Genomic DNA, 24,349 nt, shown 5'->3' on the forward strand with positions numbered 1-24,349 from the left:
ATGATCTGAAGTGAGATCGTCGTCTCATTTTTCAAGAGAGAAAACAAAATCTTAGAGGAGAAGCCAAGATTAACCGAAGGAGGTTATGTTCTCACCCCCGTCCATTCGTTTTGTTTGTTCGTTTATTTGTGTATTATCAGCGGGATGAAGGAAAAACCACTGAACAGATTTCCACGAAACTTGGTGGAATGACGGGCACACACTCATTGGTATGAGTCTCAGAAATTTGCCAGATTTTATTTATTGGAAGCCATGAATTATTCCCGGTGAAATTAGTGAAAATGTAAAAAAAGAAAACCCCAAAAATAAAATAATTACTGCATCTGCCCTTTTGCCCAGATCAACACCAAAATGAAATCTTTCACCTTTGCACCAAGTTTACCTCCTCGGGGAAGGTAAAAAAAAAATATATATGTATAACTACCAAATGAGTTCATGAGCCTAATTAAGTTCCAACTGATAAATCCCTGCAGCCACTAACAGTGTTAACAGGTTGTGTACTTTGCACTGCTCAGTGAGAAGAGCTTGTTTTAAAAAAGAGGGAAATTCCTTCTCTGGAATCAGCCAATAGGGAGGCAGAGATGCCTCTCGGCGGCCAATTAGAGGAGAGGAATCTCCCCCGCGGAGGCCAATCAGAGAGACATACATCCTGTCAAGGGCGAAACATTAGCACCTCAGTAGCAGTTTAAAGGTCCTACGTTCCTCCGCTTTCTCCCCCCATCACTCCATCACTCCCTCCCTCCCTCCGTCACCTTTCTGTCCCACAAAGTCACAGCTGATGCGTCTATTATTGGCTCCGACAGGGCGAGAGACACCGGAGACACGGGAAGAAGAGGAAGAGAGAGAGAGATGGAGAGAGTAGGAGGCAGGCACAGAGCGAGATGTGGAGAGAGTTTATAAATGGTCTCATTTCCAGAGGAAGAGCCCAGACTGACAGGTGACACTGACGCCACGCAGGACACAAATATCTCACACACTCACACACACACACACACACACACACACACACACACACACACACACACACACACACACACACACACACACACACACACACACACACACACACACACACACACACACACACACACACACACACACACACACACACACACACAAAGCAGATTGTATTGTACGCCGCAGCCTCAGATTACGGAACGTCTTTAGCTCTACAATAAGATTGAGACGTTTAGCTCGGAGATTAGCCACATTCCAGGTGTTTAGCCGCTTCCTATCGTCCACGGTGATTTGTGTGGTGTGAAAGGACGGGTGAGATTATTGGCGCGGTGTGAGGACACCAGGCGTCAGCGTCGTTCTTCTTTTTTTTATAGAGCCGCCGTGGGACAGAGATTGTGTGTGTGTGTGTGTGTGTGTGTGTACGCGTGTGATGATTTATTAGACTCAAAACTGTTCAACTGTGACCTCAGAACAAATCTGTGCAAATTGAAAATGAACTGATTCCAGTCGTATTCCGTGCACTCCGTATTTTCCAACTCACATAATTATGTTTTGTAATTAGCTCGGGCTGGGATTTGGGACAAGAAGATCCAGCGACGGCGTAACGCGATACAAGTCGCAGAAACGGAATCACTCATGATGCAAATCCCCCGTCCAGACCGCGGCGCCGGTAGCTGCTGCTAAGGCGTGCGGGGTGGAACATATGTGTGAACAGACGGCGGCGAAGGAAAAGGGCCCGCGTGCGATGCCAACGCTGAACCGGCTGCAGCCTGAAAATACACCCAACGACCCGGTGAGTTGTCAGCCATGTTCAGAGGGGAGGAGGAGGGAGAAAAACAATAAGAAGACGACTGAAATAATAATGAAACGATAGTCACGCGTTAACTCAACTTTCCACACATCCACTCACTGATCCTTTGACTTCCTGAATAAGTCCAAAAATTTATCCCACGAACAAAAACCACCTAAATAGTGTAAAGAGGAGATGAGGGCGGGACAAAAAAGAGAAGATCAGTGGGCGTCGGAGGAGAGAATAACAAACACGGATGTCATGAAGGTGAAGAAGAAAAGGTCCTGAGAGAACGACAACAACTACAAGTCCAGCTGAGAGAAATAAGCGGCGCTGCATGTGGAAAGTTCCGGGGCCGCTCCTTCGGCCGGGCCGGCTTTGGTATTTTTCACTCGCTTAAAAAAATCGGTGCGTGACAGACAGTTGGAAGCAGATGTGAACCTGCCTCGTAAAAAAACACAGAGAGTTCTGGGAAAAAAAGAAACAGAAACAGAAGGACGGGAAAAACATCGCCTCCGCAGCACCAGACTCTCGGGTGGAGCTCGGATGTAAATATGATCTATCCTGAAACGAACACCCCACACACACATCAGGGGGGTATAGCTTCCATCCGAGGGGACGCGCAGACGTCTGATCGTGCTGCACAGATGTACATGCATATGTATAAGAAATCTGAGCCGTTCGAAACGTGCGTTTCAGTCCAACGCCGGGCTGGTGAAGCTCCACCACACTGATCCCGGGGGTTCATCGTTCGTGCCGTTTTCCGACTTCAGATGTACGAGGACGCGACATGGGGAACCTGTGACCTGACAGACTGTGGGTGGGGTCGCCTGTGACCCGACAGGCGGTGGGGTGGGGTCGCCTCTTCCGGACCTCCCGGCGTTACGACAACACAACGGGGAGGGTTCATGTTCCGGAGTAACCGCAGACGACCCGCAGCGACTGGGACGCCATTTATTATCTCCCAAAACAAGATCCTAATCTGACAAATAATCCTTTCATCACAAAAACAGGCCTGTTTCACCACAACAGGATCATCCATCCGGCTCGTCGGCGTGACAACTGAACATAACAAAGGAAAAAAAAAAAAAAAAAGATAAAAAGAAAAATCCTCCACATTGTTATTTCAAGTGCGATATTAGAAAACAGAATCAAACAAAAACGTTGAACTTGAGCGAGATGAAAGAGGCGGATCAACATCCTGCAGTTTGAAAACACCGTTCGCACGATGAGTAGCTCCGAGTGTCCCGTCGTGCCCCGCAGGGCTCGGTGCGCTTCGAGTTCCTCGAAATGAGGATTTAATTTGAGAAAAAAAAAAAATACATATATTGTTTTTTAAATGAATAAAATATAAATAAAAATGGAACCAGCGGGGCACATTCATGGGACTTGCGGTTCTTTTTTCGCGAACGCAGCCCAACACGCGTCCGCTTTGATTAGAGTTGTGTTTTGGAATGTCGAAGCATCAGCGCTTTCACCCACTCGCTTAGAAAACCTCATAGGCTTTTGACGGAGAAGATGTGTGTGTGTGTGTGAAGGCTAACAGCTCATGAGGGGAAAGTGCCACAATGCTTTGCACATCTCAGTAGGTTAATTATAACACTGCAACTGCTGCAAAAATGAAACATGAAAGAATTAACAGTCGTGAGAGGGAGCACGGGGAAATACAATTATTGTTTAAAAATGTGTAGGTAGAATGAGTAATTACATTTCACTCCAATTAGTCTGCTGAAGTTGTGTTTTGTGTGTGTGTGTGTGTGTGTGTGTGTGTGTGTCAGACCAGTTCACTGTGGACGGCTTGTCCAATTAGGCGACAAAAGTCGTGTCCCCAATTTGGGAAAAACTTCATGGTCTTTTGGGGTCTCCAGGAAAATGGATGTACGTCTGTGTGACCTTTGACAACGTGTGTGTGTGTGTGTGTGTGTGTGTGTGTGTGTCTCCATGTTGTTCACGCCATTTACTTTTTAACACTAAAGTTAGTTCATATGTGCAGTTTTGCTTTGTTTTTTCAAACCCCTCCTTTCACACTGTCAGTAGATGAGTTTCTCTTTCTGTGTGTTCGTGTTTCTGAAGGACGTCGCCGCGTGGAAAAAGGGACCGAAAGGGAGCGCGTCGCCCCGGGTGTCGCGATTCCGTCGCTTCTGACCGGAAGCTGGAGCTGATGGAAGACATGTGACGACGGCAGAGTCATGTGACCCGGAAATGAAGACGACTGCGCCTTTTCGCCTTGAGGATAAAAAAACAGACGCTGTGCTTCATGGCCACAACACCATTGCTAGGCAACAAAAACATGGATGCCGACGACAAAGTTACTCTTGGCGTGTAGAGGTTCGAGGCAAACTGTTGAGCAAGTGAGCCGCTGGGTAACGTCGTGCAGGGAGTTCAAAGACATGTTGACAGAGGGATGTCACAGAATTACAAAGAAAAACTTCTCGCGACTAAAATCACAACGTATTAACTTATCAACCGATGAAAAATGAACGACAACGGCCTCCGACATGTCGAGAACTCTGAGCTTTTCACACAATGGTGGAGGTCCGAGGTCGGGAACGCAACAATGCGGAAAAACAGAAAAAGCGCTTTGGACAAAACCATTAGGATGAGTCACCCCCATGTGGTTCTCCGCGGGTCAAGGTCCATGTGTGTGTGTGTGAACCTCGTCCTACTGGGACCACCAGCAAAGACTTGAGATACACTGACAGCTGGGGGCAGCTGGTCAAGTAAGAGTGTGTGTGTGTGTGTGTGTGTAAGACAGACAGCTGGGGACAGTTGCTAGTGTGACAGAAAATGACAGCCGGGCAACACGAGACCTTCTATATGCTCTCTCTCACTCACACACACACACACACACACACACACACACACACACACACACACACACACACACACACACACACACACACACACACACACACACACACACACACACACACACACACACACACACACACACACACACACACACACACACACACACACACACACACACACACACACACACACACAACTGCAGACTCACTTAATCTGTGCCCTTTAATCCGAGGGTGCGCTTCAATCCGTGAACTCTCCCTCCCCAGGTGCCGTCCAATTCCCCCGGAGCGAGCCCTGGCCCCCCCCCCCCCCCCCCCCTCCCTCTGACAGATCCGATCGCGGGGGAATCGGAGCTAAAAATTACAGTCGGGGGGGGGGGGGGGGGGGGGGGGGGGGGGGGGGGAGTGAAGCCGCGGTGAAGTGAAACTCATCCCAGTTTGTAATCCGTTTGTCTCAAACTGTCCGACTTTCACTCGTCGTTTAAAAAAAAGAAAAAAGAAAATAAAATACACAATCAACTCTTTCCTCAAACGCACAGCTGTTTGTGTGAGGCGAGTAAACTCGAGCACTTGATTTTCTGATACCATGAATCACTTTATGAGAGGAGGTGTCAGAGCGGGTGTTTACAGATGGGGATCGGTGTCTCACTTTAGATTAAACACGCCGACACTCGGCGCCACGTTTTTCATCTTCTGCTGCACGGAAAGTATCAGGATCCCCCCTCAAAAGAAATAAATAAATGTCATATTGATTTCAAACAAAACCTGCATCATGTTTGACATATCGATACTTCCTACACCGCGTTACAACGAGTTCACCTCTCCCGAATAGTTATAGACTTAACCTTTATATGCTTCTTCTTTGTTTTCCAGGTTTAGAGTCCTTGTTCCCAGGTCGACTCCCGTGTCCCTGTGTCAACTGTTCATTTCTCTCCTGTTATAAAACCAACACGATGATATTTATACATCTAACTCTCTTGTCTTTTCTATTCCTGTAAAACACTTTCAACTGTCTGATGACTCATCCTGCGCTCAGGGAGGCGTTCGTTCACTCCTTCTACTTCCATAATAAAACTTTATGGAATTTTCAACCCCTCCCCGCGCACGTAGATATGAGGAATCCCATTTCCTTTTAACCCCCCACGCATTAGTATGACTACTGACCAAAAACTTTCTATGTCAGTTAGAATGCTAATACTTGCTAATTGGCCTTGAATGCAAATAATGTGACTCGAACGTCACCCGGTGGTAAACGCTTCGATGAAAAGCTGCTCTGACGCAGATGTCAAAAAACTGTAATAAAAGTTTAAGACTAAATGTGATTTGTGAGACACTGTCTCATCATAACAAAACCCCCCAAAAATATAGAGGTAATCCTGGACTCCAGACGCAGAGATCCACCCTGAGCCCTCAGGTGATCCGAGTCCGATCCGAGTCAGGCTCCACTTCGCTCGTCGTCTCCTCCTCTCAGATAAACAGCACTAATCTGGGTCATGAGTCATGAGCGGGTTCGCTCCTGATCATATAGATGATCACGTCTGCGGATGCTGCAGTGACCTGGATACAAGCAGCAGCTGCGGCTCGTGTGTATGCGTCTGTGTGTTGTGTTGTGTGTTGGTCTATGAGTGCGTGTCCCTTGCAATGATAGCCATCGCCTTCCCTCCCCCCTGGTGACGCAGGTCATCGATTCTCATCCCTGCGTCTGTCACACCCGGCGAGTCACAAATACACAACGAGTCGGCGAAATCAGCCCACGCTTATTTACACACACACACACACACCTGCAGGAAAACCAGCCTCCAAACTTTCATCTGAATTTTATTCCCTATAATAAGTTGGACTAAAATGTGTTTTTCTTCAGCACAATTCTGCAGCTGCTTTATGCAATTTGAACACGTATTCTGACGGTGCATGGTTGGATTTTGACACTCACTTTTATCATCTTTGTTGAACGTTTTTACCTTTGGAACTACAGTTCCCATAATGCAACAGTGAGTTACACAGCAAGTACAATGTGGCCTATCTGTCTTAAGCCCGTATCTGATCACATTCAGTCAAACTGTCTCAGTTGAGAAGTTGCCGAATCAGCTGTGACCAGCTGCTGTTTGCAGTGAACCCGATGCAGACTAAAAAACACATCCAAGATTCTGAATGAAGTTCTGAAGTAGAGGGGCGAAACAATCCCGTCCTCCGTTTTCCCCTGACGGAAAACTCACTCTGTCGCTACGCGGAGGCGGGTGAGTTGTTCCGCGTCGAGCAGAGGCGAGAGTCAGTTCGCGCCCGTCAATCACGAATCTACCTCGCGGCCTGTCGACAGCGTGTCGCGGGGCGAACACGAGCGGAGCCAACAGGTCACGAATCAGCAGCGGCAGCGTGTTGTTTATTCGTCCCGTTCAGCTCGGGAGCAGATCATTCACACAAGTCCAGTCTGTCAGCAGCTTATTCACTCAAGTCGAGTCTGTTCGCCGCTCACACGTTCAGCCCCACTGTATTTCGCTTCCTCCGCTTTATTCACTCAGCACTTTATTCACTGCAGCTGCTCAGTATCTGCGATCTACCTTGGCCCCCCCTCCCCTTCCTGTCTCCGGCCACGGTCACTGCAGCTCCGCGGCGCCATCCTTTATCTCCATGTGATAATAGCAGGCCGCGGCCGATAGCCTTACGAAGCGGCCAATGTGACCTCCAACTCACAGGCGAGGTTTTAAAGGCACCACGGGGATGAGATGTTTTTTTCCTCGCCAAGCTCAAGACGTCCGCCCCGTTTGCTAAATACATCTCGGTCAAATGGGCCGAGGCGCCGCCGCCGCACCGACCCGATATTTATCACTACATTTTATTTTTCACCCTCTGCGCTAAGTGTTGCTTGATGCGTGGCTGTGCAGGATTTAGGTAAAGGTCACAGGGAAGGAATCAACCCGGGAAAACCTCCGTGAACTGTTTCAAATGAAAACACAAGAGAGAGAGAGAGAGAGGGAACATCCGTACCGGAAACGCACACCATCGGCGATGCTTGTCAGCAGGATTTAAAAACTACTCTACAGATTTCCACGAAACTTGGTGGAAGGATGAAACATGGGCTGAGACAGAATCCATTAAAAATTTGGATGCGAGAGTTTTCATCACTTTCTTTGAAATTGTGAAATAGGATGTTTACTTTGACATTTCCCAAAGGAATAATTCATGGATCTTGATGAAAAAAATCTGGCATATTTAGGAGACTGACTTGCCTTTTTGAAACCTTGCCGGAGGTTTGTGCTCTACCGAGAGATATTCTAGTGTTTGATTGACACCAGAAGCCTCTGATTTCATACATTTTCATAACATAGCATAACCTGGAATGAGAAAATAAAAAAAGGGAACGCCGATATCTGAATATCTGACGGAGACGTGAGGCAGAAGCAGATGAGAGGACGCGCTGTTTGTTCTGTACGTGACGGCCCATCTATATTCAACCAACACTATCTTTGGTTCGCAAGATAAACGTCACGGATGGGGGGAAGGATAAGGTGAAACTGAGCGCAGCGGGGACAGGGGATGAGAGATTTAAGAGCGACAGCGAGAACCTGTGGAAGCCATTAAGGATTCCGGTGACAGAAAATCGAGCAAAGAGGACGAGACGAGTGCCGGTTTGGCCACGATTAATGTTAATGTGAGCAAAAAAAAACCGCTCACGGTGACAATGTCACCAATATCAACATGTCGGTGTTTGGCAGCTTCTGGAGTTAGTTAACACTAATTAAACCAGAGGTCATTTAGAAATATAGCATGTGTGACGCACATTCAGCGCAACTGGATGCTGAAAACGGCAATCGATATCATAATCGATATCATATCACCTAAAACAGTTAGCATGCTGACATGTTCTTTTTGGCCTTGAACACTAAGTAGAGATCATACCTCTGCCAGCATTTCCGTTAAGAAACTACTAGAGCTGCAACAGTTAATCGATTAGTAATCGACTACTAAATGAATCGCCAACTATTTAAATAATGGATTAATCGGTTCAAGTAGTTTTCGAAATTCTCAGAATAATGTGAATATTTTCTGGTTTCTTGGCTCCTCTGTGACAGTAAACTAAATATCTTTGGTGTGTGGATAAAAAAAACATAATCTCGGCATTTTTCACCATATGGTCCAAACAATAAATCGATGAATCGAGAAAATAATCATCAGGTTAATCGATAATGAAAATAATCGTTCGTTGCAGCGCTAGAAAAAAAACATTCAAATGCACTATATCTAGATTTTTATCTGGATCCGCACCAAATCTCTCACACACACACGACCACACACTTGGATGTCAGTCCCCAAATATGATTCTGATTCATGAGACGCAGCGGTGGCTTAAGAAAAAGAGACGCAAACAAGCGGAGTGAAACAGGTGCTTCCTGCCTGTCGGGGGCAGAGATGATGAGTCAGACGGTGAAACGAGGGAGAGAAACAGAGAGAGACAGAGAGAGAGAAAAGGAGAGAGGGAGGTGTCGGTGTTTGTGGTTCATGGGCAGCGGCAGCAGGGGGGAGAGAGAGACGGAGGGATTCACTTCCTGCAGGCCTCAGAACGACAGCGGTGTTTAGTATCAGCCTGACACACGGACCAGCACACACACACACACACATACACACACACACACACACACACACAGTCCTGGTGTCTCGAGGCTGCAGCCACACTTTCAAACACTCTGCTGCTCAGTGCGATAGCTCGCTCGCTCTGTCTTTTCGGCTCTCCCTGCCCTAATGGCTTTCTGTGTGACTCCCCCCCCCCTCGGTGCAGTCCTGTACCTCCTGATAGCACGGAGCAAACAATGGCTGTATTAGCCATGCTACCGAGTCGGCTAGCATCTCAGAATAACAAACGAAGCGGAGGGAGGGCGAATGACTGAACTACTACAGAGAAGAGTTGACAGCTTCTTTCTCTTCATCTCTTTCTCTCCCTTCCCTTGAAAATCAAGGAGTAATTTGTTTGCTCTAACGCTCCATTTGTGCCCGACGTTAAAATGTGTTTTATAAAGAAATCCGATTACAATTGGACAGACTTTGACCTCATGACAGTTCAGATGTAAATGCACTTATTGTGGTCTGATCGTCCGGAGACGCATCGCAACCACCACTAACTGTTCCATACCAGTTAGACGGCTAGCAGCAGGTAGCCGGCCAGCAGCAGTTAGTGGGGCTAGCAGCAGGTAGCCGGCCAGCAGCAGTTAGCGGGCCAGCCCCAGTTTGCGGGCCAGAAGCAGTTAGCAATGCCAGCAGCAGTTAGCCGGGCTAACAGAAGTTACCCGGCCAGCAGCAGGTAGCGGGCGTAGCAGCAGTTAATAGGGCTAGCAGCAGTTAGCCGGCCAGCAGCAGTTAGTGCGGCTAGCAGCAGTTAGCCGGCCAGCAGCAGTTAGTGCGGCTAGCAGCAGTTAGTGGGGCTAGCAGCAGTTAGCCGGCCAGCACCAGGTAGCGGGCGTAGCAGCAGTTAGTAGGGCTAGCAGCAGTTAGCCGGCCAGCAGCAGGTAGCGGGCATAGCAGCAGTTAGTGGGGCTAGCAGCAGTTAGCCGGCCAGCAGCAGTTAGTGGGCCTAGCAGCAGTTAGCGGGGCTAGCAGCAGTTAGTGGGGCTAGCAGCAGTTAGCCGGCCAGCAGCAGTTAGTGGGCCTAGCAGCAGTTAGCGGGGCTAGCAGCAGTTAGTGGGGCTAGCAGCAGTTAGTGGGGCTAGCAGCAGTTAGCGGGGCTAGCAGCAGTTAGCCGGCCAGCAGCAGTTAGTCAGTGAACATGTTATTCAAGACGCCTGTGGAGTGAAGACGAGACCAATCGAAACACAATAACACAGCTTCACTGACGGCCCTTCTTCTTCTTCTGTCTTTTACTGTTGTTTGTGGGGCAACCGGGCAGAGGAACCACCCATTGTAAATAAAGATGGACGACACGACAGCTCCCAAAACGTGAAGCAGGATCATCTCGATCGCCTGAAACTAAACTTAAAACTGACATCCAACCACCCACTTCTCTATAAAACGAACAGAAAGCTCACAAACAAGCGTTTTCTTTGTTTGTTTTTTTAAAAAATTGACTCTTTTGAGCAGGAGGCTGTGCGAGTCGGAGCGTCGTTCCTTCACGTTCAAACAGAATTCATATCATTCCAGCCGAGCCGGGGCTGATTACAGGCCGAGCGGCTGCCGAGGCCATACACCTGGTTTGAGGTGAACTTCAAGAGAAGGCAAATCCACCTGATGTCTCGGGACTTAAACACAGAGCAGATGATGGCAGAGCTCCTTCCTCTCACCCTTTCATTTTCTTTGACTTAAAGACATAACTCATGTCGGAGTTATGAAAATGTTTGCTCTGAGGTCACATTCTGGTGGTTTTCTCATTGGCCGCGTTTTCTGCTGTTTCTGGAAATTGACTTGAGGCAGATTTTTTTTTATCCGTCGTACATTAAAATTTAATGAGGAAAACAGGAAAATATCGGCCGTCTAGATGTTCTAATGCCGACAGAGAGGAACTCATCAAGTTTAAAGTAATTCAGTGTGAACTGTCATGAGAGGGCGCTGGGAGAACGTCGTCATTCATCTTCTGCTGAATGTTTCAAAGCAGCCGTGAGAAACATGCCACCTGAGGACGGCGTGGTTTCCTGACGCCCCCCTCGATGACTTTCATGTTCGTACGGGAAGCGGAGCACGGAGAGAATCTACATCTTACATCCCATAATCCTCAAAGTGAAAAAAGCACTGAACCCAGAAATGCACTTCATTTACTTCAAATCTCCTAAAAATGAACTTTGCACGAGACGTTAACGTTAGGATGTTGGGCTAATTTTGAGAAACGTGGATCTACAAACATTTTCCAAACCGACTTTTCATCTTTTCACACTTGTGACTTACGTGTGTGTTTCAAGGATTTAAGATGATTTGTGAAATACGTATACTTTGAAAAACAGAATTGATAAGGAATATCTTGAGGCCCCATGTGCGAGTGACTGGAAACTGCAGTGTGCGCACGCACACGCGCACACACACACACACACACACACACACACACACACACACACACACACACACACACACACACACACACACACACACACACACACACACACACACACACACACACACACACACACACACACACACACACACACACACACACACACACACACACACACACGATGATGGGAGGTTTGAAAAATGTCCCTGTGAACCATGAGGATGTGAAACATCGAACGAGGAGTTTATAGTCTGATAATAAATTTCAGGTTTGATTGTTATTTTTTGACAAATGGCGTTGGCAGAGTTCTGCTCTGTTGTGAACAGCAGGGATCTGGGTGTGTGTGTGTATGTGCTCCTTCTTGTGTGCCCTTGAAGATTATTGCCTTATTAAAATTGTAATGCTCTTTGAAGCAGCAACTATGTAAACAATACCCCCCCTCTCCGACCCCCCCTCGAGGTCGAGCGGCTGCAAATGGAGGTCACAGTGAACCTGAAGGACGACGGGGAACAGTGAACGTCTCTGTCGCTCGATTTCTCCAACCTCTACTCACCTGTTCTCAGCTTCTTACTGTCAGCATCCCCATCACCACCATCACCCCCTCCCCAGTGCTCATTTTCTCTGTTGTGCTCACTCCCTCACTTTCTATTAACCCCGTTTCTCTCCATCTCACCCACCCTCCCCCTGCTTTCTCCCCCGTCTGCGTGCATCTCTGCAGTCTCCGGTCCCATCAATCAACACGTCCCATTTCTGCATCCCCAATTCTTTCTGTCCCCACATCCTGCCTACACGCACGCACGCACGCATGCACGCACGCACACACAGTGCCCCAGCTCTGTGGATTTAGACGCACTCATACAAACACATAATCTGGCGGCGATGGCGGCGGCAGGACGTGAATCATCGCAGCGCTCCGACAGACGACGACGCTCGTCCCTTTGAATGACTGTCCATCAGAAAAGACAGATTGAGGGATGAATGGGTGGGGGGTGGGGGGGGGGGGGGGGGTGTGGGTGGGTGAATGAACCGCCTGATGGGTGGATGAGTGTGTTGGATGGATGGATGGATGGGTGGGTGGGTGGGTGGGTGGATGAATAGGGAGGATAAATGGGTTGGGTGAATAAGTGGATGAATGGGTGACTCATGACATCCTGATCCGAAAAACACAAATCTGCAAAATGGGCTTGAAGACGAGCGCGTGTGTTTCCTTCCTGCTGCGTCGACTGTACCTGGTTCTGACGGAGTGTGTGTGTGTTTATTTCTGCTTCAACGTTCGCTCCGAAAATAAGTTTGGTTTTTATAGGTTTATGATCGAGGGCCGTGATTCTTCAGAGCCCATCTGCTGCTCCGCACTGGCGGTGTTAGAACTAATCATCAGTGAACTGATTCATAATAATCAATATAAACCTGAGCCAACAGGGAAACACTCCAAAGTCCGTTTTTACAGTTTCACAGTAATAAAAAAACATTAAGCTCATCAAAATGATTAATATGGAATTAAAAAAAAAAAAAAAATGTTTTCAGCTGCTCTCATGAGACAGACGGAACAAACTCTTTCAACAAGTTGACTTATTCTACCACACGTTTGTGTTTTTCCACTATTTCAGATGTGCGTATAATTAACATGTATGTGTAACATGTATAATTAAAATAATCATCGGTTATAACTAGAGCCCAGACCATTTATCGGTCGGCCAATAAAAATAAGTCTGATGTGAGCCTTTCGCAGACATTTCAGCAACAGCGTTTATGTTACGGCAGATAAATCTGTATCGGAATTTTTTTGTGATATTTTTCTTCGTATCAAGGGAGCTCTAATCTTTAACTGTCATTTTAACACTGTCTTTCACTAAAAGAGTAACAATAACTCCAATCAGTGGGCAATCAATTATTTAGTGGCCTATTTTGGGATTTAATTCAGGTTTATTTTTAACAGGATTCTCTGGATTCAGATTCTCAGATGTGGCCATTTGACAGATTTTTCCACCGTGACGTTTCTCTGAGGAACTAGTGACGGATACTTTTAACCCTCCTCTGTCATTTTATGAACCAAACGTTTAAATAAATGAACCGAGAAAATAATCAGCAGCACATAAGAAAATAACTGTTGGCTGCAGAAACGTATTTAAACTGGGAACGACACGATCTGTGTTTTTCCGAGGAATGTGTCGCTGTTCACAAATCCAGCTGACTCGTACGAACTTGTGTGTAACCTGAGGCTTCCAGATTATATAGTGTACGTGTGATTGTGTGTGTGTGTGTGTGTGTTGACATGCACCACCTAATGTGTGTTTCTGTCCCTGCTTGTGCGAGTGTGCGACTTTGAATTCGCGCCAGGAACAATGTCATCTATTGAGAATCTACCCCAGTCCCAGCCCACACCCACATGCAAACACACACACACACCCACATGCAAACATGCAGACACACACACACACACACACACACACACACACACACACACACACACACACACACACACACACACACACACACACACACACACACACACACACACACACACACACACACACACACACACACACACACACACACACACACACACACACACAGGGCTGGTGTGAGGTCGACCTGCTGATGTTTGACTGCTAGATTTAACATGTAGGCTTCTCTCCGATCTCATTTCCTTTGCCTTGTGTATTTGTCTTCCACCAACGCTCTAAAAATCTCCGGGCCAGAAGGCGAGGATGAGTTGTTTCCTGAGTCCACACACACACGCACGCACACACACGCGCACACGCGCGCGCACGCACACACACACACACACACACACACACACACACACAAAACCGTGTCCTTTCAAACTCAGCGACTGAGGTCTAAGGTTCGGCCCATGACGTGTCTCGTTCTCAGCTGTCGACTCTACTGCTCCTTTCATTTGTTCTTTTTTTTTTTAAACTCTGGCTCTCGAACAGTTTCAGAAGCAGCGGCGCCATTCGTCCAATCGGATTCTTCTTTGCGTTACATGTCTGTATCCGTTAACGCCACAAATATCACTCGAGGATTTGTGAGATTTGTTGTGCCTCTCGAACATAACTGCTAGTTAAGAAAGCCCCCCCCCCCCCCCCCCCCCACCCCCTCCAGTCAGCCACGTCTCCATGGTTACTGCACCGGTATGCTCTGACGTTTTGAGGCCGTCGCGGTGGAGCGGAATTCTTTCACAGAAAGGCCGAGCGACAAGTCTCCACATGCGAGTTTTCCGACGCCTCAGAAGAACAAAAAAGAAATGTCCACACGACTTCCCCCGAGCTCTATGCTTCCTTTCACACATGTGAAACGTTGCACATGTGTTGGTTTACTACTGATTCATTGCACAGAGTCTAAGATATATACAGGAAGAAGAAAAACCTGTATGAAAATGGTGATAAAGTCCAATTTCCGTGTTTTCTTTTCTCATCCCTCAGACTGGCGGTTTGATTCCGGATCACAAGACGACGTCTCACTCGCCCAACATTATCACAGCATGTGGTCTTTTCGTGGCATCCAGGGCTCCGGCGTTGCGGAGAGTTCCTCCACGGTTGACCGGGCAACTCGGAGCGCCATTTGGCTCCATGTCCAGAAGGCTAACCAGCCAAAACATGAGGGGGGGCGCGCCAATAAAGCTGTCCACTGATAGGCAGTTAATGCCCCAGAACTAATTACTGCACTGCCACCTTGTTTTCTATCTCCCCGAATCTATGGTGACACACACACACACACACACACACACACACACACACACACACACACACACACACACACACACACACACACACACACACACACACACACACACACACACACACACACACACACACACACACACACACTAATATATATGTGCTCCTTACACACATCTAAATGCCGTGACTGTACCGCAGAGGAAAAGTTTTAAGTAATGAGCGGAAAAAAACAGAAGTAGAAATGAGGAATTCTGGGAACTCAGTGGGAGTCGTGAAGTGGGAAATTTAAAGACAGTTTGGGGTTCATTAAATTCAAGAGAAGAAACAAACAAAACCAAAAAAATCCTACGAAGAGGTTGGTGTCAAAACATTTGAAAGATGTCAGAGAGTTCATCTAACAAACGTGGAGCTATGGTTCGTCAGGGTCGTCAACTGATGCAAGAGGGAACGTGTGAGAACACGGGGGCACCTCCCAGCCGAGCGCATCACAACGAGAACAGTGCCCCCCCCTCCTGAGCACCGCGGCTAAAACGGCGTCAGTATCAGTGACACACAGGCCCGAGCGGTTTCGCCACATCGATCGCTCGCGGGGGCCCGTGCCCGGCCCCTGCCCCGTCGTGCTGCTACCACCTCCCTCTGCAGCAGAGCGACGCTATATGTCAGCTGAGATTATACAGCAAACCGTCAGCATACAGGGAGCAACTGCCTGATGGGAGCACAGGGCACAAAAGTTTGTCACACTCCCCCCAGTGCTCACAGCTTGAGTCGTGGGAAAAGATGAAGACGACGAAGAAGAAGAAGAAGAAATTCACCGACACCTCGATGTGGCTGATAATTAAAACCTGCTGCACACATATTTACTCTCGGGTCAATTCATCCGCCACTGAAAACTCATTTTTCACATTTCAACTGGAGCCCGACCGATGTGGATTTTTTTCTCGGCTGATGCTAATATGCCGATTTCAGGGATCAACACATTTCCGATGCGGATATATTTCCCTATAGATATTAAGAGAAACTGTCAATGATTCCCAAGGTGTCGTCATCAAACCTTTGGGACAAACAAATGTCGCTGAGGTTCAACCATAAACTAATCATAAAATACCAAGAAAACACAAAAACAATCACATATATAGAACTTGAATTAAATCTGTTCTGTATTGTTTTAAATAAACGTTGTTTTTTTCATATCAAACCTAAGTGCTGACACTGAATCCGACTGTGATCGGCTAATCAAACTTTCGTCAGAAGGAATTTAAACCCAGAACATGGAGGATGCTCTGTTGCTGGGTGGCATCACTGGAGGAATGCAACCCCCCCCCCCCCCCCCCGTTCAAGCACAAATCACAGTCGTCAGCAAGCGTTGGCACAGCTGAGCTCCACTGTGGAAGAGAAAAATAGTTCTTTCATTCCATCCCCCTGCAGTCCGGTGTCAGGATCAACTCTTTCTGATTATTGATTATTATTCATCTTCTATTTTACAAACAGAAGTTTGTTCTGTTTGACACAAGCTTGCTTTCCAGTCTCCATGAGAGCGACGATCTCAGTGACGACTGTTTAAAGATCGAAACGTGTTCATTTTTCTTGATGCTGTGAACTTTAACAAACATTCAGCAACAAATGTTCGCTCTGTCTGGAGTCGACCTGAGCGAGGGCCCGGCGGAGTCGTGACCCGCCGCTCGTCAGAAGGAGCGCTCAATCCTCTGGGTTTGGTTTTGCTTTCCCGGTCGCTGCTCTGATTTTTTTTTTTTTTTTTAAAAAGCTGTTGATTCTACAGCTCGGCTCGTCGTCATCGGTGACGCTGCCAACAGGTGAGTGAGAGCAGCAGCTGCCGAGCACAGAGACGACCGACAGCATCTGCAGCCAACACTCGGCAAAAACCTGCTCTGAAGAATTACAGCTCGCGACAGGACGGGAGCTTCTGTGGATCGCAATCTGTGGCTTGGACCATTGACGATGACTGACAGTCCCCAACAACGTTAGAGACAGGGACGAGGGAGCTGAGAGAGACTATAAAACGCCTTCATACTTTTTTGCCATGACCAACAACATTCTACACAGCTTCAGTAAAGTTAAAGAAATCTGCGCTTTTTCTTTTGAGACATACCTTACTCACTATTACCAGCACCGAAAACCACGAGCCTTTAAGTTCACACACACACACACGCGCATACACACCGTGCATCAGATCAGGCCAAACATAAAAACACACTAAAACAAAATCAAATATTTAAAAGAACACTAAATAAAAAATGTCGGCCTGCCGCTGCGCAACTCTCAAAATGTTAACTCTATAAAATGAAATGAGAGGTTCCTTCTTTTATTAGTCGACTGTGTTTTTTAAGTTGCCAGTCGGGGGCGCTGCAGGCCCCTCTGCACCCCAACTTCCAGTGTCCTTGGTTTGCACTTTTATATGCAACATAAAAGTTATGTTTGCATAAGCGATAGAATTGAACACTGAAATATTTGCTAGGTTCATGTTCCAATTACTGATGTCTGTAAGTTGATGTTATTGATATGATGTGAATAAAGATGGGAGCATTCACTCCTGACACACTGCCGACTGACGTCACGATGTTTTACTGCGGACACGATCACGGGGCCAATTCTGTGGACGTCAGCCAACCTTTGGTCATAACAGGAGACTAGCAGTCTGTTTGGTTACAGATTTTCACTGGCCTCTATTTTAAACCATGTTGAAACCATGACAACAGCAAAAAAAAGAGAGAGAAAAAGATAGCAACTTTAACTCTGCGTCCCAAGGACCCTGAGAATCTGCTCGCTGACGTCGTCAACCGGAGCCCAGATTTCTCTGTTTTCATCCGAGACTAATAATAGCAGCGGCGGTCAACCGGTCCCACACCTTCCAAAGCCCGCGAGGCTCTTTAAAACATTCGATGACCGTTTCATTTTAGAGTTCTGACAAATGTGCCGTATGCGCGTCGGCAAAAGCGGGAGCATGAGTCACGGCGACAGAATTGCAGCCAACTGTGGGCAGAGAGAACTCCTGCGGATGGCTCATCCCCCTTCTCTTAGCCCAGAAGGGCTTGAGGGAGGACGAGGAGAGGCAGCGGGAGAAAGTGCCTGGAGGATCTAAATGTCATCTCCCAATGTGCTAAAGTGGGCTTATTCTACAACACAGATTTTCTTTACCTTCCTTTTTTCAGATAGGAAAAAGAGAGAGAGAGAGAGAGAGAGAGAGAGAGAGAGAGAGAGAGAGAGAAAACATGCAATCGTGATCTCTAAGCCGAACGGAGAATCCTCCTTTCCAGTAGTACCTATAGTTTGAGAGGCAGGGAGCCAAAGATTAGACTTATCACTGGGAGGATACACTGAGCTTTTCATAACAGAGGAGCTCAAATCCTATTTTGGATGATATTGATTTCTGAAATGGGAAGTAGCCGAGACTTAGAAAAGACTCCCCTCAGACGGGGGGCTGCCTCTGACGGCTTGATGGAAATCTTGTTTGCCAAGATGGAAATGGGATAAAAACCCAAACTGTTGCAGTATAATAAAAAAAAACATGATTTTCAAAGAAGTGAAGAAAAAAGAACTGACTGACAGCAAAGTGATCTTCTGTTTGAGGACGACATCCACACAAGTCAGGAAAAATGCTTTTGGTCCTGTTTTAAGTCCGAAAACCCCGGGGTTGTGTTTTTGAGTCTGGACGAACTGATGATGACGCCCGCGTCCTCTTCCTGATTGGTCCTCATCAGTCACGACTCGAGCGTCGCTAACACTTCCTGTCAGCAACAGTTCCACCTCGCCGTCGCTCAAAGAAGAAACCATTGTTGTTCGTCCTTTCGTGGTAATTTCTGTAACAAAGCAACCGACTGCAGACAAGACGATCATACTCCCTGTTGACACCACATGACCAGCTCGTATGGACGTGGTTCGATTTTAGTCTTGGAATCGTTATTTTGAAAGAATAACTGCAGTAGTGTGGATGTAGCTTAAATGTCACGTGACCTATTCATTTACAATACATCCTGAAGCGGAACTGAGTCTTCACAAATCCACAGGCCCTTTTAAATTCCCCACAAGTCTGTGCCGAGCGTCTCCGGGGGCCACTTCAGGTCAGAAGTTACTCAGCGCACGTAAGCTTTGCGAAAAGGGAGAAACAAAAACAAAGACAGAAGAAGAAGAAAAAACCCCGAACAGGATTTACTTTCAAAACCACAACACAGAGCCGCAGACACAAAGCGGCCGCTGCGTCTCATGCAACACTGTTCAATACCTATTGAGCTGATCATCACCCTGAAGAGATGCTGCGGCTCCGCCGCGTTCCAGAGGCAATTTAAAGCTCTTAGGCCGAGAAGCAAAAACCTTTTTACTGGAGAGCGAGAAGCCTTTCAGAGGCGAGCTCTGCTGCTGTTGACTGAGACGTGAACACACACACACACAGGAAACCACACAGGCAAAGAACACACTCTCACACACACACACACACACACACACACACACACACACAGGCGCTAATGCACACTGTTTATTTAACCCCATAAAGGTCAGAGCAGAGACACAGATCTCTTCTGTTTAACAACCTCAGTCTTATCGAAACTGTAATACCAACAAACATAATCACAGCGGCCGCAGTGTTTTTTTTGTGGATGAAGGTGAAACGTGTAACAACAACATAACGTTACAAATGAACCACCGAGGAGTCACAGAGACGCCACCGGGTGTTAATACGCGGAGTATAGAGTCCGACAGATTCATCAAGTCGGCCGATAACAATCTGCCGATATGAGTTTCTCACGGACAATATCAGCGTCGGTGTTTTGCCGCTTGCCGATATGTAAAGTTTTGTTTTACAGAATAAAGGTTTCAGAAAAACCTTTGGCTGTTGGCAAATGGTGTCAGCATATAGTTTGTCCAAAACAAATTTGTTGTTATTATTATTATTTATTTTTAGTCGTTTCCAATAAATTATGAATCACAAAGGACAATTCCCATTAGAATCACGACTCATGTCCAAAAATATCTGTCAAAATTAGAGTATTTCTTGCATATCGCTCAGGCCTACAGAAAACATTACGAAAAAGACAGACAAGAAACTCAGAGTAAAAACAACAGTAAAGGGAGAAACAATACGCAGATGACTGGATGCTACACAGATAAATCCAGCCAAGTACACACAGATGATTGCAGTGTGTGTGTGTGTGTGTGTGTGTGTGTGTGTGTGTGTGTGTTCTGCTCCTCATCAAAAAAGGAGACCAGGCAAGTTATTTACTGCTACTGCCTCGGACACTAATCTTCTTTCTTTTTTAATCCCTTCTTTTTTCCCCCTCTTTTTTTTTTCCACCGGGGAGAGTCGACCGGACACGCTTGTCCTTTTCCAGCAAGAATCACTCGTACGACCCAACTCATCATCCTCACTCGAAAAACCGTAGACACATCTGTGCACGCACACACACACACACACAGGAACACACACACCTAAATATACAAATTCACAGCGTGGTGCAGAGAGGTTGTTCCTGCTGCTCCGAGGGAAACCAAACACTGTCCTCTGTGTGGAGGATTAAAGACAGCTCGTCTACAAAACACACATGATGCCTGTTTACACACTCACACACACACACACACACATACATATACACATACAAGCGAGCGTGCTCAGCTGCAGGTCTGGCTGCCTCGTGTCACTAAAGGCCGATGGAGGATGGAAAAGAATAGAATCCAGCGCGATATACTGAGATGGTATTGATTTACATCCATTGGGGATAATAGGAAAATAGGTGGACCTCTAGGCCTCCTCCACAGGCTTCAGACAGAGAATAATGGCCCCCACGGGGCCACTCAGAGCTCTCCAAACTGCCCATTACTGAGAGGCACAGTCCTTCAACTTATTCAGGGCCTGTGGGAGAAAGTAGTTTTGGAATGAGTCCACTGGAAGGGAAAGGTTCACCTGCTACACACACACGCGCGCACCAAATCACAGTGAGGACAGCAGCCAGACATGAATCGAACTGTTAGCAGAACCTCAAAGGTCACGATGTAACAGCCGACCGTCTAAAACAACCTCTGTAGTCCAAGCACAACATCAGACTCCCTAATAAACTAGAATGTCAGTCAGTTGAGCTCAGAGCTCCTCCGACAACAACAACCGTCCTCAGATCCAATCCAGCTGCACCAGATCTCACACACACTCATGGAAATCGGTCCACTAAACATGTCTGATTTTTGTCATCAAGATCCATGAATTATTTCCCCAGGAAATCTGAGAAAAAGTAAAAAAGACAAAAACATTCTATCTCTCAATGGCAACATTTTTTTTTTTTTATCTGCCCCTTTGTCCAAATCAATGCCAACATTTAACAGATTCTTTCTTGGTTCATGTCCCATCCTTCCACCAAGTTTACTGGGAATCAGTAGTTTTAGTGTAATCACGCCAATAAACAAACCCACCAACAGACAGACAAGCGTCGAAAACATAACCACCTTGGCGGAGGTAAAAATAAAAACTACACGTCCCAGTTAAAAGACAATGTGACCAGTCGGCCTCCAACTGAGTTTAAAAACTCTTTATGGAATAAAGGCTAAATAAAGATGGATGACATGACGCCTTCTAAAAGGGAAGTCAAATCATCTTGATCGCCCCCTGGTGGCTGACTGCAGTATTGGTAAATAAACCACACCCACTCCATCTAAGCAGACGGGTGTTCAAGTGTTCATGTTTCTGATAAGTTCGGTTTCAATAAGTAATTTGATGCTATAAAAACGAACGGAGACGTCACGCTTGACAGCTGAGAGACTGACTCGCGATTGGTCGAGCGATACCGTGGCTTCACTCCACGATCACTGCTGCGCAGACACCGGCTCCAAATTACGTTCAAAAACGCAAGATGGCGACGCCTGTATCCGAGATATTTTAGCTTAAATTTTTGTAGGAGAGGAAGTGGAGACCCCCCCCCCCCCATCTTGATTAATGTGTGTGACTGAGTAGCTCATCAACAACACAGGTTATAGCAGCTTATACAGTGACTTCCACGCACTCGCACACTCAATGAACAGCCTTACTCAGCTTTCAGTTGGCAGTTCTCTTTCTGGGACTTCATCCTCCCCTCCTATTTTTTTTCTTCTGATGTGATTGTGTCCTCCTTCGGTCAAAGGGAGACATACCCAGACCGCTGCAGGCTGTCAAACGTCTCCATGGCAAAGCCTACGTGAGGGGAATCACGACGAAGTGGGCGAAGCTCATCCTCTCTCCCACTTCAGGGTCAGGGCTCCTCGGGGTCACGGGGCCCCCACCCCCCTCAGCCGCTTGGTGCCTGTTCCCCACCGGTTCTCTTTTAACGTGGCGTGGAATTCTGGTGTTCGTCACCAGGGCAGCGATGCTCACGATGAGGTTCGTGTCCCATCAATACAAAATACATTTAATGATCTAACTGTGTTAAAGGCCCTCACAGGGATGTGCAGTGGACATGAGCAGTTGACACAAATGCTGTGATGCAGTTGCACTGGATTATTGTTATGCAGTTTTCTATGCATCTCATCTATTCCCTCACATTCAAATAAAGTAATATATATATATATATATGGCACCACTTCAAATCCCACTGGTGCACATGCAGGATAAGGTCACCCAGTCAGTGTGTGGAGGTCTCAGCTCCACTGGGGGGTGGGTGGGGGGGCACTGTCCCTTCACTGGATGCCAAAAATAAACCCAGAAGACAGAGTGAATGACACGGCCAGCCCCGGATTGTTACCCGGAGGCCCCCCACCTCCCTGGACTGCGAGCCCGACTCCCCCCGGAGAGATAAATAACGATAATGCACCTGTTCCGGGTGGTGGAGCCGGAGAAGTGAGAGGCTGCAGGCGGCTTCATCTGCTGGCCACCACGCACCGGGCGGGCGGGCAACCCGGGCCGGCCGGGCGGGCGGGCGGAGTGAGGGAGGGAGGGAGGGAGCGGCCGGGATAAGTGGCCCAGAAAGCCGGCTAATAACAGAGAGACGTGCCCCTTAACAAAAAATACCCCGGACCCACAGGGCTCCTCCGCAGCCGCCGCCGCCGCCGCCGCCGCTGCTACAAATCTCGGCGTCGCGCCGAGCAGCGGCCCCGGATGTTCCACCGAGCGCAGCCGAGTGAGCGCGAGCGGAAATCGCGGACGATGTTCGGCTTCGTTTCTGTTGAGTCTGTGGGTTTTCTCCTTGAATGTCTAACCCCCCCCCCCCCCTCCAGACCCGACAAACACTTTCTCTTTCCAGCAACACACACACACACACACACACACACACACACACACGCACGCCCGATGCTGCGTTCACTGCCACATCTCCGCCAAACTGAAGAACACACACGTCGGCGAGAAAATGAAACAGAATAAAGAGCCGCGATTTCAAAATAAAACACACACGCATGAAGAAACTGACCGTGAAAAGCTCCTCCGGCGGGTTTTTTTTAAAATCCTCTCCCCGTAACCTCCGGTTAAATCCTCCTCCTCTCCTCCTCCTCCTCCTCTCCTCCTCCTCCTCCGCACGGTGCCACGGGAGGACTGGTGGCGCGGAGGTGGCGACGGGGAGCTCGGGTTTCCTCCTCTTCCGCCGCGGAGTCGAGCGGACAGACACAGGCTCTGTGCTCGGCGTCAAGTCTCCTCCTCTCCCCCTCTGGTGGAGCTCGGTGCTCCGGAGTTGGGAGGTTTGAAAGATTATTATTCACAGTTTTAAAAAAGAAAGAAAAAAAAGGGGGGTGGGGGGGACAGGGAAGAGTGTGACGGAAGAAGAAGAGAGTCCGCGACTTGGAATTTAAAAAAAATTTTTTTTTAAAAAAAACGACCTGCAAAAAAAAAAAAATCCCACAGCAGGAAGAAAAGAAGAAAAAAAAATTTAAAATGTGTAGAAAAATAAGAATATTATATTTGAGAGGGAAGAAGACGAAGAAGAAGAATTTTCTGTGGTGGTTTAAAAAAACAAATTATTAAACAAAATCAAAAAATCAGTGTGGCTGCTACAGCCGGCGAACCGGGCAGGGGAGGAGGCTGCTGCTGCCGCTGCTGCTGTCCGACGTCGAGCCTCCGCTGACCGGACACGTCCCGCACTGCCGAGGTCCTCCACACAAATGTCCGCTGCCGACACTGAAGGATGAGTTTCCACCGGAGGAGGAGTGTGTGGAGGGAGGGAGAGGGAGGGAGGGAGAGAGA

At 47.5% G+C, this 24,349-nt stretch overlaps 1 protein-coding gene across 1 annotated transcript in view; it reads right to left on the reverse strand.

The window, feature by feature from the left end:
• Window positions 1-23,982, reverse strand: part of dag1 (dystroglycan 1) — a 50,024-nt gene extending 26,042 nt beyond the window's left edge. Inside the window, exon 1 of the mRNA XM_047332735.1 lies at window positions 23,583-23,982. The gene's annotated coding sequence lies outside the window, so the exon portion shown is untranslated. The remainder of the gene's footprint in view (window positions 1-23,582) is intronic.
• Between the last annotated feature and the right edge of the window lie 367 nt (window positions 23,983-24,349).

Source organism: Scophthalmus maximus, chromosome 6, assembly GCF_022379125.1.
Source record: "Scophthalmus maximus strain ysfricsl-2021 chromosome 6, ASM2237912v1, whole genome shotgun sequence".
In the NCBI taxonomy this organism is placed as follows: domain Eukaryota; kingdom Metazoa; phylum Chordata; class Actinopteri; order Pleuronectiformes; family Scophthalmidae; genus Scophthalmus; species Scophthalmus maximus.